Source organism: Orcinus orca, chromosome 15 (assembly GCF_937001465.1).
Source record: "Orcinus orca chromosome 15, mOrcOrc1.1, whole genome shotgun sequence".
NCBI lineage: Eukaryota > Metazoa > Chordata > Mammalia > Artiodactyla > Delphinidae > Orcinus > Orcinus orca.
This window is the reverse complement of record NC_064573.1, coordinates 34483803-34498796: the sequence shown is the minus strand read 5'-3', so window position 1 is coordinate 34498796 and position 14994 is coordinate 34483803.

The following is a 14994-nucleotide window of genomic DNA, read 5'->3' as shown; positions in this document are numbered from 1 at the left end:
TTGTAGGTTTTTCCCTTTCATCACTTTAAATATGTCCTGCCTCTCCCTTCTGGCTTGCAGTTTCTGAAAGACCAGTTTTTAACCTTATGGGAATTTCCTTGTATGTTAATTCTTGCTTTTCCCTTGCTGATTTTAATATTTTTTTCTTTGTATTTAATTTTTGATAGTTTGCTTACTATGTGTCTTGGCATGTTTCTCCTTGGATTTATCCTCTATGGGACTCTCTGCACTTCCTGGACTTGAGGATTTCCTTTCCCATATTAGGGAAGTTTTCAACTATAATCTCTTCAAATATGTTTTCAGTCCTTTTTTTTTTTTTCTCTCTTCTTCTCCTAAGACTCCTATAATTCAAATGTTGTTGCTTTTAATGTTGTCCCAGAGGTCTCTAAGACTGTACTCAATTCTTTGCATTCTTTTTTCTTTATTCTGCTCTGTGGTAGTTATTTCCACTATTTTATCTTCCAGGTCACTTACCTGTCCTTCTGCCTCAGTTATTCTGCTATTGATTTCTTCTAGAGAATTTTTAGTTTCATTTCTTGTGTTGTTCATCATTGTTTGTTTGCTCTTTAGTTCTTCTAGGTCCTTGTTAAATGTTTCTTATATTTTCTCCATTCTATTTCCAAGATTTTGGATCATCTTTGCTATCATTCCTATGAATTCTTTTTCAAGTAGACTGTGTATTTCTCTTCATTTATTTGGTTTGGTGGGTTTTTACTTTGCTTCTTCATCTTCTGTGTATTTTTCTGTCTTCTCATTTGGCTTAACTTACTGGGTTTGGGGTCTCCTTTTCACAGGCTGCAGGTTCTTAATTCCCATTGTTTTTGGTGTCTGTCCCCAGTGAGTAAGTTTGGTTCAGTGAGTTGTTTAGGCTTCCTTGTGGAGGGGACTGGTGCCTGTGTTCTGGTGTATGAGGCTGGATCATGTCTTTCTGGTGGGCAGGACGGCATCTGGTGGTGTGTTTTTGGATATCTGTGAACGTATTATGATTTTAGGCAGCCTCACTGCTAATGGGTGGGGTTGTGTTCTTGTCTTGCTAGTTGTTTGGCATAAGGTATCCAGCACTGTATCTTCCTGGTCGTTGAGTGGAGCTGGGTCTTAGCATTGAGATGGAGATCTCTGGGAGAGCTTCTGCCATTTGATATTACATGGGGCCGGGAGGTCTCTGGTGGATCAATGTCCTGAACTTGGTTCTCCCACCTCAGAAGCTCAGGCCTGACACTGGCTGGAGCACCAAGACCTTGTCAGCCACACGGCTCAGAAGAAAATGGAGGAAAAAGAGAATGAAAGAAAGAAGAAATAAAGAAAGGTGAAAATAATAAAATATAATAAAGCTATTAATATAAAAATTTAAAAATATTAAAAATTTAAAAAAATAAAAAGGTAGTAATAAAAAAGAAAGAAGAGAGCAACCAAACCAAAAAACAAATCCTCCAATGAAAATGAGCACTAAAAACTATACTGGAAAAATAAAAACAGACAGACAGAACCCAAGGGAAATGGTAAAACCCAGCTATGCAGACAAAGTCAACCAAAGAAGCATACACTTCACACTCACAAAAAGATAAAAGAAAAAAATATATATATATACATATATTTAAAAAAAAGGTAGAGAGCAACCAAATCAATAAACAAATCTACCAATGATAATAAGTTCTAAATACTAAATTAATACAAACATAAAACTAGAAACAAATTAGATACAGGAAGCAATCCCCAAGTCTAGTGTTGCTCCCAAAGTCCACCCCCTCACTTTTGGGATGATTCATTGTCTCTTCAGGTATTCCAGAGATGCAGCATACATCAAGTTGATTGTGGAGATTTAATCCATTGCTCCTGAGGCTGCTGGGAGAAATTTATCTTTCTCTTCTTTGTTCACACATCTCCTGTGGTTCAGCTTTGGATTTGGCCCCACCTCTGTTTGTATATCACCTGAGGGCATCTGTTCCCTACCCAGACAGTACTGGGTTAACGTAGCAGCTGATTAGGGGGCACTGTCTCACTCAGGCCGAGGGGACAGAGGGGTATGGAATACAGGGCGAGCCTGTGACAGCAGAGGCTGACATGACATTGCAACAGCCTGAGGTCAGCTGTGTGTTCTCCCAGGGAAGTTGTCCCTGGATCATGGGATCCTGGCAGTGGTGAGCTGCACAGGCTCCTGGGAGGGGAGGTGTGGATTGTGACCTATGCTTGTACACAGGGTTCTTGGTGGCTGCAGCAGCAGCCTTAGCATTTCATGCCCATCTTTGGTGTCCAAGCTGATAGCTGAGCCTTGAACCCATCTCTGGAGCTTGTTTAGGCAGTACTCTGAATACCCTCTCCTCATGCACCCTGAAACTATGGTCTCTTGCCTCTTAGGCAGTTCCAGACTTTTTCCTGGACTCCCTCCTGGCTACCTGTGGCACACTTGTCCACTTCAGGCTGTGTTCATGCAGCCAACCCCAGTCCTGTCCCTGGGATCTGAACTCCTAAGTCTGAGCCTCAGTTCTCAGCCCCACCCACCCTGGCAGGTGAGCAGACAAGCCTCTCAGGCTGGTGAGTGCTGGTCAGCACTGACCCTCTGTGTGGAAATCTCTCTGCTTTGCCCTCTGCACCCCTGTTGCTCTGAAGATTCCCCCCTCCCCACCCCCTGTCTCCACATGAAGGGGCCTCCTAGTGTGTGGAAACTTGTCCTCCTTCACAACTCCTTCCCAGAGGTGCAGGTCCCATCCCTATTCTTTTGTCTCTGTTTTTTCTTTTTTATTTTTCCCTACCCAGTTATATGGGGATTTTCTTTCCTTTTGGGAAGCTGAGGTCTTTTGCCAGCATTCAGTAGGGGTTCCATAGGAGTTGTTCCACATGTAGTTGTATTTTTGATGTACTTGTAAGGGAGGAAGCTGATCTCCACGTTTACTCCTCCATCATCTTGAAGTTCCCCCCTCCAAATCAAAGACGTTATTTCTTAACTTTTTTTAAACTTCCATTTTCTGTAAGTCTATGACATCTAAGAGTTGGGCCCCTTGAATAAGTCAGTGAATTCATTTGAGAGCTAGTTTCCTCATCTACATAATGGAGATAATAATACCAACCTGACAATATTTATTACAGTAGCAAAACAATCTGTCTACTAAATACATACCAAATAGCATAGAGGAGCTCTTAAGTACACAGGAAAGAGGCGACACTATAGAGAAATTCAGTTCAAAGTTCCTGAGAAGGTACGCAAAGTGAGAAATACTGCATATTCCATGTCTGACACAGGAGAACATAATTATCTGGTTTAGTTTTAATCCACAAGTAGTTATCTGTCTTTACCCACAAAATGGAGAGTCCTCTGTTGGACACCAACTCTTCCTCTCTAAAAGTTGAAAACTGAGGCTGTACTTATCTTGTGCTCACATGTCTTCAGTTCCTAAGACCACATTATATCAATTAAATTTCACTGATATAATCTCAAATTCTTACCTAATAAAACTCAAAGTGTTTTATAAACACTTTATAAATAAAGTGACTGAAAAAAGAACAAACAAAACCCAAAGTTAGTAGAAGGAAATAAATAATAAAGTTCAGAGCAGAAATAAATGAAATAGAGACTAAAAACTAATAGAAAAGGTCAAAGAAACTAAGAACTGATTCCTTGAAAAGATAAATTATATATATATATATATATATATATATATACCTGAACCAGACTCATTAAAAAAAAAAAAAAGAGAGAGAGAAGCTCAAATAAATAAAATGTAAATAAAAAAGAACAATTACAATGGACATCACAGAAATACAAAGGATCATAAGAGATTACTATGAAAAATTATATGCCATTAAAATGGATAACAGAAGAAATGGATAAATTCCTGGAGTACCAAGACTGAATCAGGAAGAAATACAAAATGTTAACAATTTCATTACCTGTAGTGAAACTAAATCAGTAATATAAATAAAACAAACAAATAAAACGAAACAAAAATACAAACAAAAACTCCCAACAAACAAAAATCCAGGACCAGATGGCTTCACTGGTGAATTCTACCAAAGATTTAAAGAAGCATCAACTACTATCTTTCTCAAAGATAGTAAAAGCTGAAGTGGAAGAAATGTTTCTGAACCCATTCTAAAAGTCCATTATTACCCGGATACCAAAACCAGACAAAGACACCCCCAAAAGAGAAAATTACAGACCAATATATTTGATGAACATAGACACAAAATCCTCAAGAAAATATTAGCAAATCTAATTCAACGATACATTAAAATGATCATACACCATAATCAAGTATGATTAATTTCAGGGATGCAAAAATAGTTCAGTATCTGCAAATCAAAAAGTTGAAGAATAAAAATCTTTGATCATCTTCAACAGATGCAGAAAAACCCTTTGATAAAATTCAGAATTTATTTATGATAAAAACTCTCAAAAAAATTAGTATAGAAAGAACATGCCTCAACATAATAAATGTCATGACAAACCTATAACCAACATCATGTTCAATGCTAAAAAGCTGAAAGCATTTCCTCTAAGATCAAGAACAAGACAAGGATGTCCACTCTCACCACTTTTATTCAACGTAGTATTGGAATTCCCAGCCATAGCAATCAGACAAGAAAAAGAAATAAAAGGAACATAAATTGGAAAGGATGAATAAAACTGTCAGTGTTTGCAGATGACATAATACTATATATAGAAAATCCTAAAGATGCTAACAAAAATGTTAAACCTAATAAATGAATTCAGTAAAGTTGCTGGATACAAAATTGTATACAGAAATCTGTTTAATTTCTATATGCTAACAATAAACTATCAGAAACAATTTAAAAAAAAACAATCCCATTTACAATAACATCAAAAAGAGTAAAATAACTAGGAATAAATCTAACCAAAGAGGTAAAAAACTTGTATTCAGAAAACTATGAGACATTGATAAAGGAAATTGAAGAGGGTACACAGAAAAATTGAAAGATATACGATGCTCATGGATTGGAAGGATTAATATTATTAAAATGATCATACTACCCAAGGTAATCTACAGATTCAATTAAATTTCTATCAAAATACCAATGGCATTTTTCACAGAACTAGAACAAATATTCTAAACTTTGTAGAGAAACACAAAAGACTCTGAATAGCCAAACATTCTTGAGACAGAAGAACAAAACTGGAGATCCCTGATTTCAAACTATCACTACAAAGCTACAGTCAACAAAACAGTATGGTATGGTCACAAAAGTAGTCCCATAGATCAATGAAACAGAATAGAGAGCTCAGAAGTGAAACCATATTTAAATGGTCAGTTAATCTATGACAGAGTAGGAAAGAATGGGGAAAAGACAGCCTCTTCAATAAATGTTGTTGGGAAAAATGAACAGCTACAAGCAAAAGAATCAAATTGGACTAATTTTTCACACCATATACAAAAATAAAGTCAAAATGGATTAAAGACTTAAACATAAGATCTGAAAACATAAAACTCCTAGAAGAAAACGAAGTACACGCTTTGATATCAGTCTTATCAGTAATTTTTTGGCTATGTCTTCTCAGGCAAGGGAAACAAAAGCAGAAATAAGCAAATGGTCATACATCAAATTAAAAAAAAAATTCTGCAGCAAAGGAAACTATCAACCAATTGAAAAGGCTGCCTATTGAATGAGTGAAGATATTTGCAAATGGTATATCCAATAAGGGATTAATATGCCAAATATACAAATAACTCATACAACTCAACATTAAAAACACAAACAAGCAAAACAAAAACAACCCAATTAAAAAATGAGCAGAGGACATGAATAGATATTTTTTTTCATAAAAGACAGATGGTCAGCAGGCACATGAAAAGATGCTCAACAACACTAATCATTATGGAAATGCAAATCAAAACTACAATGAGATACCACCTCACACCTGTTAGAATGACTATTATGAAAAAAGACAAAAAATAACAGGTTTTGGCTCAGATGTGGAGAAAAGGGGTACCCTAGTACACTTTGGTAGGAATGTAATTTGGTTCAGCTTATGGAAAACACTAGGGAGGTTCCTAATAAAATTAAGAAGAAAATTACCATACAATGCAGAAATTCCCCTTTCTGAGGAAAATAAAAAAAAAAAAAACTAATCTCAAGAGATATATGCATACTTATATTCATTGCAGCGTTATTTATAAACACCAAGATATAGTAACAACCTAAGTATTCATCAATAGATGAATGGATAAAGAAGATGTGGTAAACATATATACAATGAATTAGAAGGTATTATGCTAAGTAAAATAAGTCAGAGAGTGGTAGACAATTATCCTATAATTTCACATATAAGTGGAATCTGTAAAACAAAACAAGTGAACAAACATAAGAGTCACAGATTCAGATAACCAGCAGGTGATTGCCAGAGGAGAGAGGAATGGTAGGAGAAAAGAAATAGGTGAGGGAGATTGAGAGGAGTAGACTTCTAGGTACAAAATAAGTAAGTCAAGGGGATGAAATGTACAACATAAAGAATATAGTAAATAATAGTGTAATATCTTTACATGGAGATGGATGGTAACTAGACTAATGATGGTGATCATTTTACAATGTATCAAAATATCAAATCACTATGTTGTGCACCTGTAACTAAAATAGAATTTTAGGTGAATTATACTTAAAATAATGGAAACAAACAAACTCATAGAAAAAGAGATCAGATTTGTGGTTACTGGAGGTAGACAGTGGGGGAATTAGATGAAGGTGGTCAAAAGGTGCAAACTTATAAGATATATAAGTACTAGGGGTGTAATGTATAACGTCACTAATATTAACAATGCAGAATATTATATATGAAAGTTGTTAAAAGAGTAAATCCTAAGAGTTCTCATAAAAAATAAGTTATTTATTTCCTCCTCTTATGCTAAGGCTCCATTCACTTTGCAGGTAAGTCACTAATACTATGACTAAATGTTTCTTGAAGGTTTACTTTGTAAAGACACTGTGTGAGTTGCTCAATAAATATTTGTTGAACTGAACTAAGGATAAATATACAGAATTATATATTCTAAATACAATCTATAACTTACATTAAATAATTTAAATATTTCATATCTAAAAGCCACACTGGGACTTTTTACCAAGTACTAATGGCATGCTAGACATAGTGGATGATTAAAAAGATGAAAAACATAACCCCAGCCTTCAAGGGTTTGTGATTTTCATTGGAAGACATAAATATATGAACCAAAGGATGAAATATGTACTAAACTGTGCTAAGTTACGTTCTGATGCTTGCACAAATGCAATGATTGAACTGAATATAACCCTGGAAATGGTTTCCCAGCAGAGCTGAACTATAACAGGGGCATAATAGATGGAGATGTTAAAAATCATAATTTTTTTTTGAGCCCAAAGCACAATGGGACACAAAAATCAACATGGAAAAGACATTGAAGAAAAGAAATATTAATTAGGTCCTGGGGAAAAGAAAACAAAACTATCACCCAGGAGAGGATAGGATAGGAAAGCAATGGAGTTTGAATATGACAGTTATGCCATTCTTCAGGTGAGATACAGATGCAAGTGGCAGGGAAAGTTTCCCAGGTAAACAGAACACAGAGGCAGGGAACTAGTGCCAGTGATATTTAGAACAGCAACTGAAGACAAGTAATGTTGAGAAAACCTTCCCATGGCCAAAAGAGTGGGCAATAAGATTGAGAGGTAGGCATCAATTCTAGAAAAAAAAAAAAAAAGTTTTAGAGCATAGGAATAAGGAGCCATGCAAAAATCTATCTTTGGCTTTAGTCAAGCTGAAGACATATATATATATATATATATATATATATGTGTGTGTGTGTGTGTGTGTGTGTGTGTGTGTGTGTCTAATAAATACATCTAATATATGTATCACTGGGCTACAAGACTGCAGCTCTGGGAAGGGAAAAAATTTTGTTTTACTTGGTCATGGTAGGAGGATGAACCTTGAATTGAACTACAAGTGGGTTTAGCCGAGGGAAGCTAGAAAAGACTAAATTGGGAGAATTTAGACATAATTGACATTAATGTGCATGGCTGCGGTCATGGAAGCAACCTAAATGCCCATCGACAGATGAATGGGTAAAGAAGTGGTACGTATATACAATGGAATATTACTCAACCATACAAAGGAACAAAATTGGGTCATTTGTAGAGACGTGTATGCATCTAGAGACTATCACACAGAGTGAAGTAAGTCTGAAAGAGAAAAACAAATATCGTGTATTAACGCATATATGTGGAACCTAGAAAATGGTACAGATGAACTGGTTTGCAGAGCAGAAATTGAGACACAGATGTAGAGAACAAATGTATGGACACCAAGGGGGGAAAGTGGCAGTGGGTGGTGGTGCTGGTGTGATGAATTGGGAGATTGGGATTGACATGCATACACTGCATACATTGATGACATGCATACATTGATGACTAATAAGAAAATAAATAAATAAACATGAAAAAAAATGAGCATGGCTGAAGGATAAAAAGTTATAGATAGTTTTGATATATAGGATATTGGTGAAAAGAAGTTGATGGTATTCCTCTTTAGTGTGTATTTTACCTCTACTTAGAATAAAAGATCATATTTAGCTTCACTGGTACAGATCTAGTCATTTTCAACTGGTAATTACGTAACTTCTTCCTCTTCCCCAAGGAGAGAGCCCATTTTACAAATGCAATATACAAATAAAGGCACCAGTGGAGGTAGACCTGAAAGCTTTTAGAGAGCTGATAAAATCTGATTAAATTCTTCTTTTGTTGTTATTATGTTTTCATCACCTTTGTCACTGTGTCTACACTCCTGAACTCCACTTGGGAGCAGCAGTAACAAGGTATCACAAAACTGGCTTTTCTCACTCTAATTCCAACCTGCCAGAAACAGCAAACACAGGAAATATCAGGAGAAAACCCCTTGTCATACAATTTACCATCCAATTTTACAAACCCGAGAGGTTTAGCTACTAGTAGTTTCCAGTGTTTCAAATAAGCTTACTAGTTTGGGGCTATTTATCCATAATAAACTTCTAAATATGCAAGGTCAAAACTATGGGTTTTCAGCTTAGACTAGATTGATGAATATTCTTTGATGATTTCAGGGAAAGAGAGGAGTTCAATATAAAGAAGATACCATATGATTCTACTTCTATGTTACTACCTAATATTTACAGTGAAAGCTGTACCATTGCAAAGCTAAAAAGAGACCTTGAAGATAATCTGATTTAATGAGTTCATTTTGCAAAAAGGTCTGAAAATGAGTTACCCAAGATCACACAGTTATTTAGGGGAAGAATATAAATAATAATCTGGGTTTATAACTCTGCACAGGTATATACTCCATTCAGAAATTGAATTGAATTCACTTCAACAGGAGCCCATAGCTGTTCTACAAAAGAAGTAAAAGGCATAATATTTTTCCTCAATAGCCTTACTCTGTCTACAAAACACATGGGTATAAAGCTTATGATTTTTTTTCTTTTTAACATCTTTATTGGAGTATAATTGCTTTACAATGGTGTGTTAGTTTCTGCTTTATATCAAAGTGAATCAGCTATAGATGTACATATATCCCCATATCTCCTCCCTCTTGCATCTCCTTCACACACTCCCCATCCCAGCCCTCTAGGTGGTCACAAAGCACCGAGCTGATCTCCCAGTGCTATGTGGCTGCTTCTGACTAGCTATGTATTTCATGTTTGGTAGTGTATATATGTCCATGCCACTCTCTCACTTCGTCCCAGCTTACCCTTCCCACTCCTCATGTCCTCAAGTCCATTCTCTATGTCTGCATCTTTATTCCTGTCCTGTCCCTAGGTTCTTCAGACCTTTCTGTTGTTGTTTGTTTGGTTGGTTTTTTTTAGATTCTATATATATGTGTTAGCATACGGTATTTGTTTTTCTCTTTCTGACTTACTTCATTCTGTATGACAGACTCTAAGTCCATCCACCTCATTACAAATAACTCATTGCTTTTTATGGCTGAGTAATATTCCATTCCATATATGTGCCACATCTTCTTTATCCATTCATCTGTAGATGGGCATTTAAGTTGCTTCCATGTCCTGGCTATTGTAAATAGAGCTGCAATGAACATTGTGGTACATGACTCTTTTTGAATTATGGTTTTCTCGGGGTATAAGCCCAGTAGTGGGATTGCTGGGTCATATAGTAGTTCTATTTTTAGTTTAAGGAACCTCCATACTGTTCTCCATAGTGGCTGTAACCATTTACATTCCCACCAACAGTGCAAACGTGTTCCTTTTTCTCCACACCCTATCCAGCACTTATTGTTTGTAGAATTTTTGTTGATGGACATTCTGACTGGTGTGAGGTGATACCTCATTGTAGTTTTGATTTTCATTTCTCTAATGATTAGTGATGTTGAGCATCCTTTCATGTGTTTGTTGGCAAACTGAATATCTTCTTTGGAGAAATGTCTATTTAGGTCTTCTGCCCATTTTTGGATTGGGTTGTTTGTTTTTTTGATATTGAGCTGCATGAGCTGCTTGTAAATTTTGGAGATTAATCCTTTGTCAGTTGCTTCATTTGCAAATATTTTTTCCCATATGTGAAAATATGCTAAATATCGTTAGTCATTAGGGGAATCTAATGATACCACTGCACACCTATTAAGATATCTACAATTAAAAATACCAAAAATGCAAAGTGTTGGTAATGTTATAGAATGACTACTTTGGAAAACAGGCCATTTTTTTTTGGAAAAGCTAAACTCACACCTACCATAATATCCAAACATTCTACTCATTCCTGAATATTTATACCTCCACACAGGGGACAGAAATCCTATACTAAGACTTATATAGGGATGTTTATAGTGACTCTGTTTGTAATAGACAAAATCTGGGAACAATCCAAATAAGTAAATGGATAAAGAAATTATATAGATATAATGTAATATTATTCAGCAATAAAATATGAGGTAGTATTGATCCACACCACATGGGTAAATATAAAAATAGATATGCTATTTTGAATGTACACTATATAACTTCACTCATAAATATAAAGATATAGTAAATGCAAACTGATCTATAGTGACAGAAAGCAGATTCATGGTTGCCTGGAGATAATTAGGAGGCAGTACAAAGGGGGGAAATTAATCTTTGGGAGATTATGGTTGTGTTCACAATATTGATCATGGTGTTTTCACTGGTGTGTACATATCTTGAAACTAAATAAATTGTGCTCTTTAAATATGTACATCTTATGGTGTGTCAATTATATCTCATTTATATATAAATAAATATTCCATATTCAAGTCTCAATTATTTTGCTCATTTTCATTTTACCATGAAATCCACTCTATTTTATATTCCAATTTTTCAGCCCTTCTATTGATGTAAAAAGGCTTGCATCTCATTAAATAAGCAAGCAGTAAACTGAGAAGTTTTAATTAAGTACTAATACATAAAGCTAGGTATAATTAAACAATAACAAAATCTCTCAACTCTACCTGACTATTGTGTTAAAATCATCAGTCTTTTTTCCCCCTCTCCTCTAGCAGACTGTATGATCTCTGAGTGTCTTATTAAGCTTTTTAGTATAATTCTGACAAGGTCATCTTTCAAGATATAATTTTAAATGAATGAATGAGTGAATAAATTAATGAATGATGCCTAACCTTAAAAAAATATAGCAGTTTAGTATTGAAGACAATATATAAATTTGTTTAAACTTATGTAAGAGCTGTAAAAATTCATATCACATCACATAGGACCAAATAGGCAAGGAATTGCCTAGATCTACAACCTAGGGCAGGCAGGTTGAAACAGCATAGGTTACAATTATGGCAACAACAAAATCCCAAAGAGATGAAGGAACAACGCATATCTGAGGTGGGTAGAAATCATCTATTTTACCACATAGCCATGTATTCCTTGACCTTTCTACTCTCCTGACACTCCTCTCTCTTTCAGCCAGTCAATTGAGTGTTTTTATTCTCTAGTTAAACGGTTTCCTGTTGCTCCTTTGTGCTCTGCCTGGTTTCTGCCATCTCTCTTTCTCCTTCACATGGCTACCTCAGAAAAGTGGCTTTCATGCCTAAGCGATGGGGTAAACACCAGTGTGAGAGACCACCAATTCCTATTCATAAAAATGCTATTGAAATTCTAGCTGGTTTCCTGAAGATCTCACTGAAGTGTAGCTACTTCTTCATTCTTTTTGCTCCAGAGGAGAATTTTTTTTCTTAAGACGCTAACTGGTCTGTTAAAACCTTTTGCTCTTAAGCTGTACCACTGCATGGCTTCCATTATGAGCATGGTTAAATAATTCTTAATTAATCCTCTTTTATCACTAATACGCAGCTCTTGTGAGGAGGATTTACTACTTTTAATTCTATATGGAACACAAATGGGTTACCAAATTGTTCTGTGCTATTACTGACAAGATATGTTGCCATCATTTAATTACATTAAATTTTCAATTTTTGAGAGTCTTCTTTAATGTATGTGACTATACATATTGGGTATAAGGGATATGAAAATAAAATTGTGTCCAGGGTCCTGAATTGGACTTGGAGAGGCAATTATTTTAAAAAGGGCTGAGCTCTGGCTGGGTTTCTGCCAGGCAACATGTAACTTCAGAGTGAAAGCCTTCATAGAAACCTAGCGCTTCTCAGAACTGGTAGACAGAAGCATGCATTAAAATGGTCATAAGGTCATAATTATGCAGCATTTAGGGATGTTGCTATTTGAAGACAGATCATTCAGAATTCTAGTTGTGGAAAGGCTCCGAAGAGCTACAGTGTACTTAGGTGATCTTCCTCTGAAAGTGATTCCACTTTTTGGCCTGTATAAATCATTTGTTAATTAATCACATAGTATGTTCTATAGGAGACTTGAATTGTAACTAAAATATTTATCCCTGAGAATAAGGATAAGTATGCTTATACTGTGTTTCCCCCCAAAATTATGAGATTCTTAGGGGTAAAGCCCATATGTGCTTGGACTAAAAAGGGAGGTTGAACAATCTCTTGCTTATGGTTTGTGCCCAATAAATATGTTAATTTTTTATAAGTTACTGAAACTTTGAATAGTGCTTGTATGACAAATAAATATAATAGAATTAAAGAGGGTGTTACAAAATCTTAAAAAATTAAGGCACATTAAAAATAAATCCTGCTTTAAGGGTGAAATGTAGAAGGGACATAAAACCTCCTACTTTATGGGCATTGAATTAATTCAAAAGATGGGGAAAAAATAAATATTAATGGATGAAAAGAAAATCCAAGTATTTAGAGGCTTTTCTAACTTTTGAAGTTAAAAGAATGTAACAATAAGTACAACATCAAAAATCCATGGATTTTACTAACTTTCCTAGATCTCATGAGAACTTGCATCTTGGGCTTTAGACTGGTGTATTCTTATGATCTTGTTAGACTGACAAAAGTGGGCAGATAATAGATGACAGATGTCTTTGTTTCCAGTGGCTGCTGTAACAAATAACCAAAATGTTCGTGGCTTAAAACAGAAGTTTTTTTTTTTTTTTTTCTCTTACTATTCTAGAGGCCAGAAGCCTGAAATCAGTATCATTGTACAAAATCAAGGTGTCAGCAGAGTCACTGGCATTTCTAGGAGAGAATCTTTTCCTTGCCTCTTCCAGCCTTTGGTGGTTACTGGATTTCCATGCTTGTGCCTGGGTACTAGGTAAAGTAGTCACATTGTCTTCTCCCCTTCTGTCTCTGTGTCAAACCTCTCTTGTGCCTCTCTCTTATGAGGACACTCGTGGTTGCATTTAGGGTACACCCAGATAAACCAGCATGATCTCTTGATCTCAAGATCTTTCATTTAATCACATATGCAAAGTTTTTTTTCCAAAAAAGGTAACACTTAGAGGTTGCAGAGATTAGGTCCTGATATCATTGGAAGTAATTATCAGTCTATCATAACAGCTGTCTTTGATTTTGCTGTTATTAAAAGTAGCATCACATTTATAACTTTGGCTTTGTGTTTAGACCAAGCTGAGTTCACATCCCTGTAGAATCAAAGTCATATTGAAGAAATTACGTACCTTCATGTTTCAATTTCCCCATCTGTTAAATGGGATAGGCATGAGTAGTGTCTCACGATACTGTCGTAATGATTCAACAGAACAGTGTATATAAAACAGTTTAGACTTAGTAAGTCCACAACAAATTACAGCTTTAATTATTTTTATAAAATTAATAAACACTCTGATTTATTCAGAACAAACTGCCAGTTAATCTAAGGCTTACAAAAAGTCACTAATCTTGGCTACCATTTGCAGAAGCTTACAATCTAATTGGTGAGATAACATTTACATGCATAAAAGAATAGCAGAAAGGTAAGAAATGCATGCTGGAAAGCATAAATTCTAGAATTGTTCAAAATAAGTATTAATCAAGAGCATGACAGGTTTTTATATAAAGGGTTTGGATTGGTGGGGCTGACATGTAGGCAATGCAAGGTCCCACGGGAATAGGGCTTATGTAGTGGTTGGGAAAGATAGGGAAGGTTAGTAGGCACATAATAGAACACAGAGGGTGCATGAAAGGCAGTAGTAAAGTATTAGAATGGTAGGCTAAAGACATATATTATGGTCAGTACACTGGCCCAGAAGCTCCATGAAGTCAATAGCCATTCCACCCTACCTCCTCTTCTCTCTCTTTCTCTCACAAACACATGCACACAAAAATATTTTATCTCCTGGTTTAGTACTTAGCTCCTAAGAGTTATTCAAACAACATTTGCTTCATGATTGAATGAGAAGATAAATGAAGAATAGAACGGATATTGGGCTTCCCTGGTGGTGCAGTGGTTGAGAGTCCGCCTGCCGATGCAGGGGACACAGGTTCGTGCCCCGATCCGGGAGGATCCCACATGCCGCGGAGTGGCTGGGCCTGTGAGCCATGGCCGCTGAGCCTGCACATCCGGAGCCTGTGCTCCACAACGGGAGAGGACACAACAGTGAGAGGCCCGCGTACCGCAAAAAAAAAAAAAAGAATAGAACAGAGATTTAAAAAAAAATAGTCTGCCTGAAACTGGGAATACC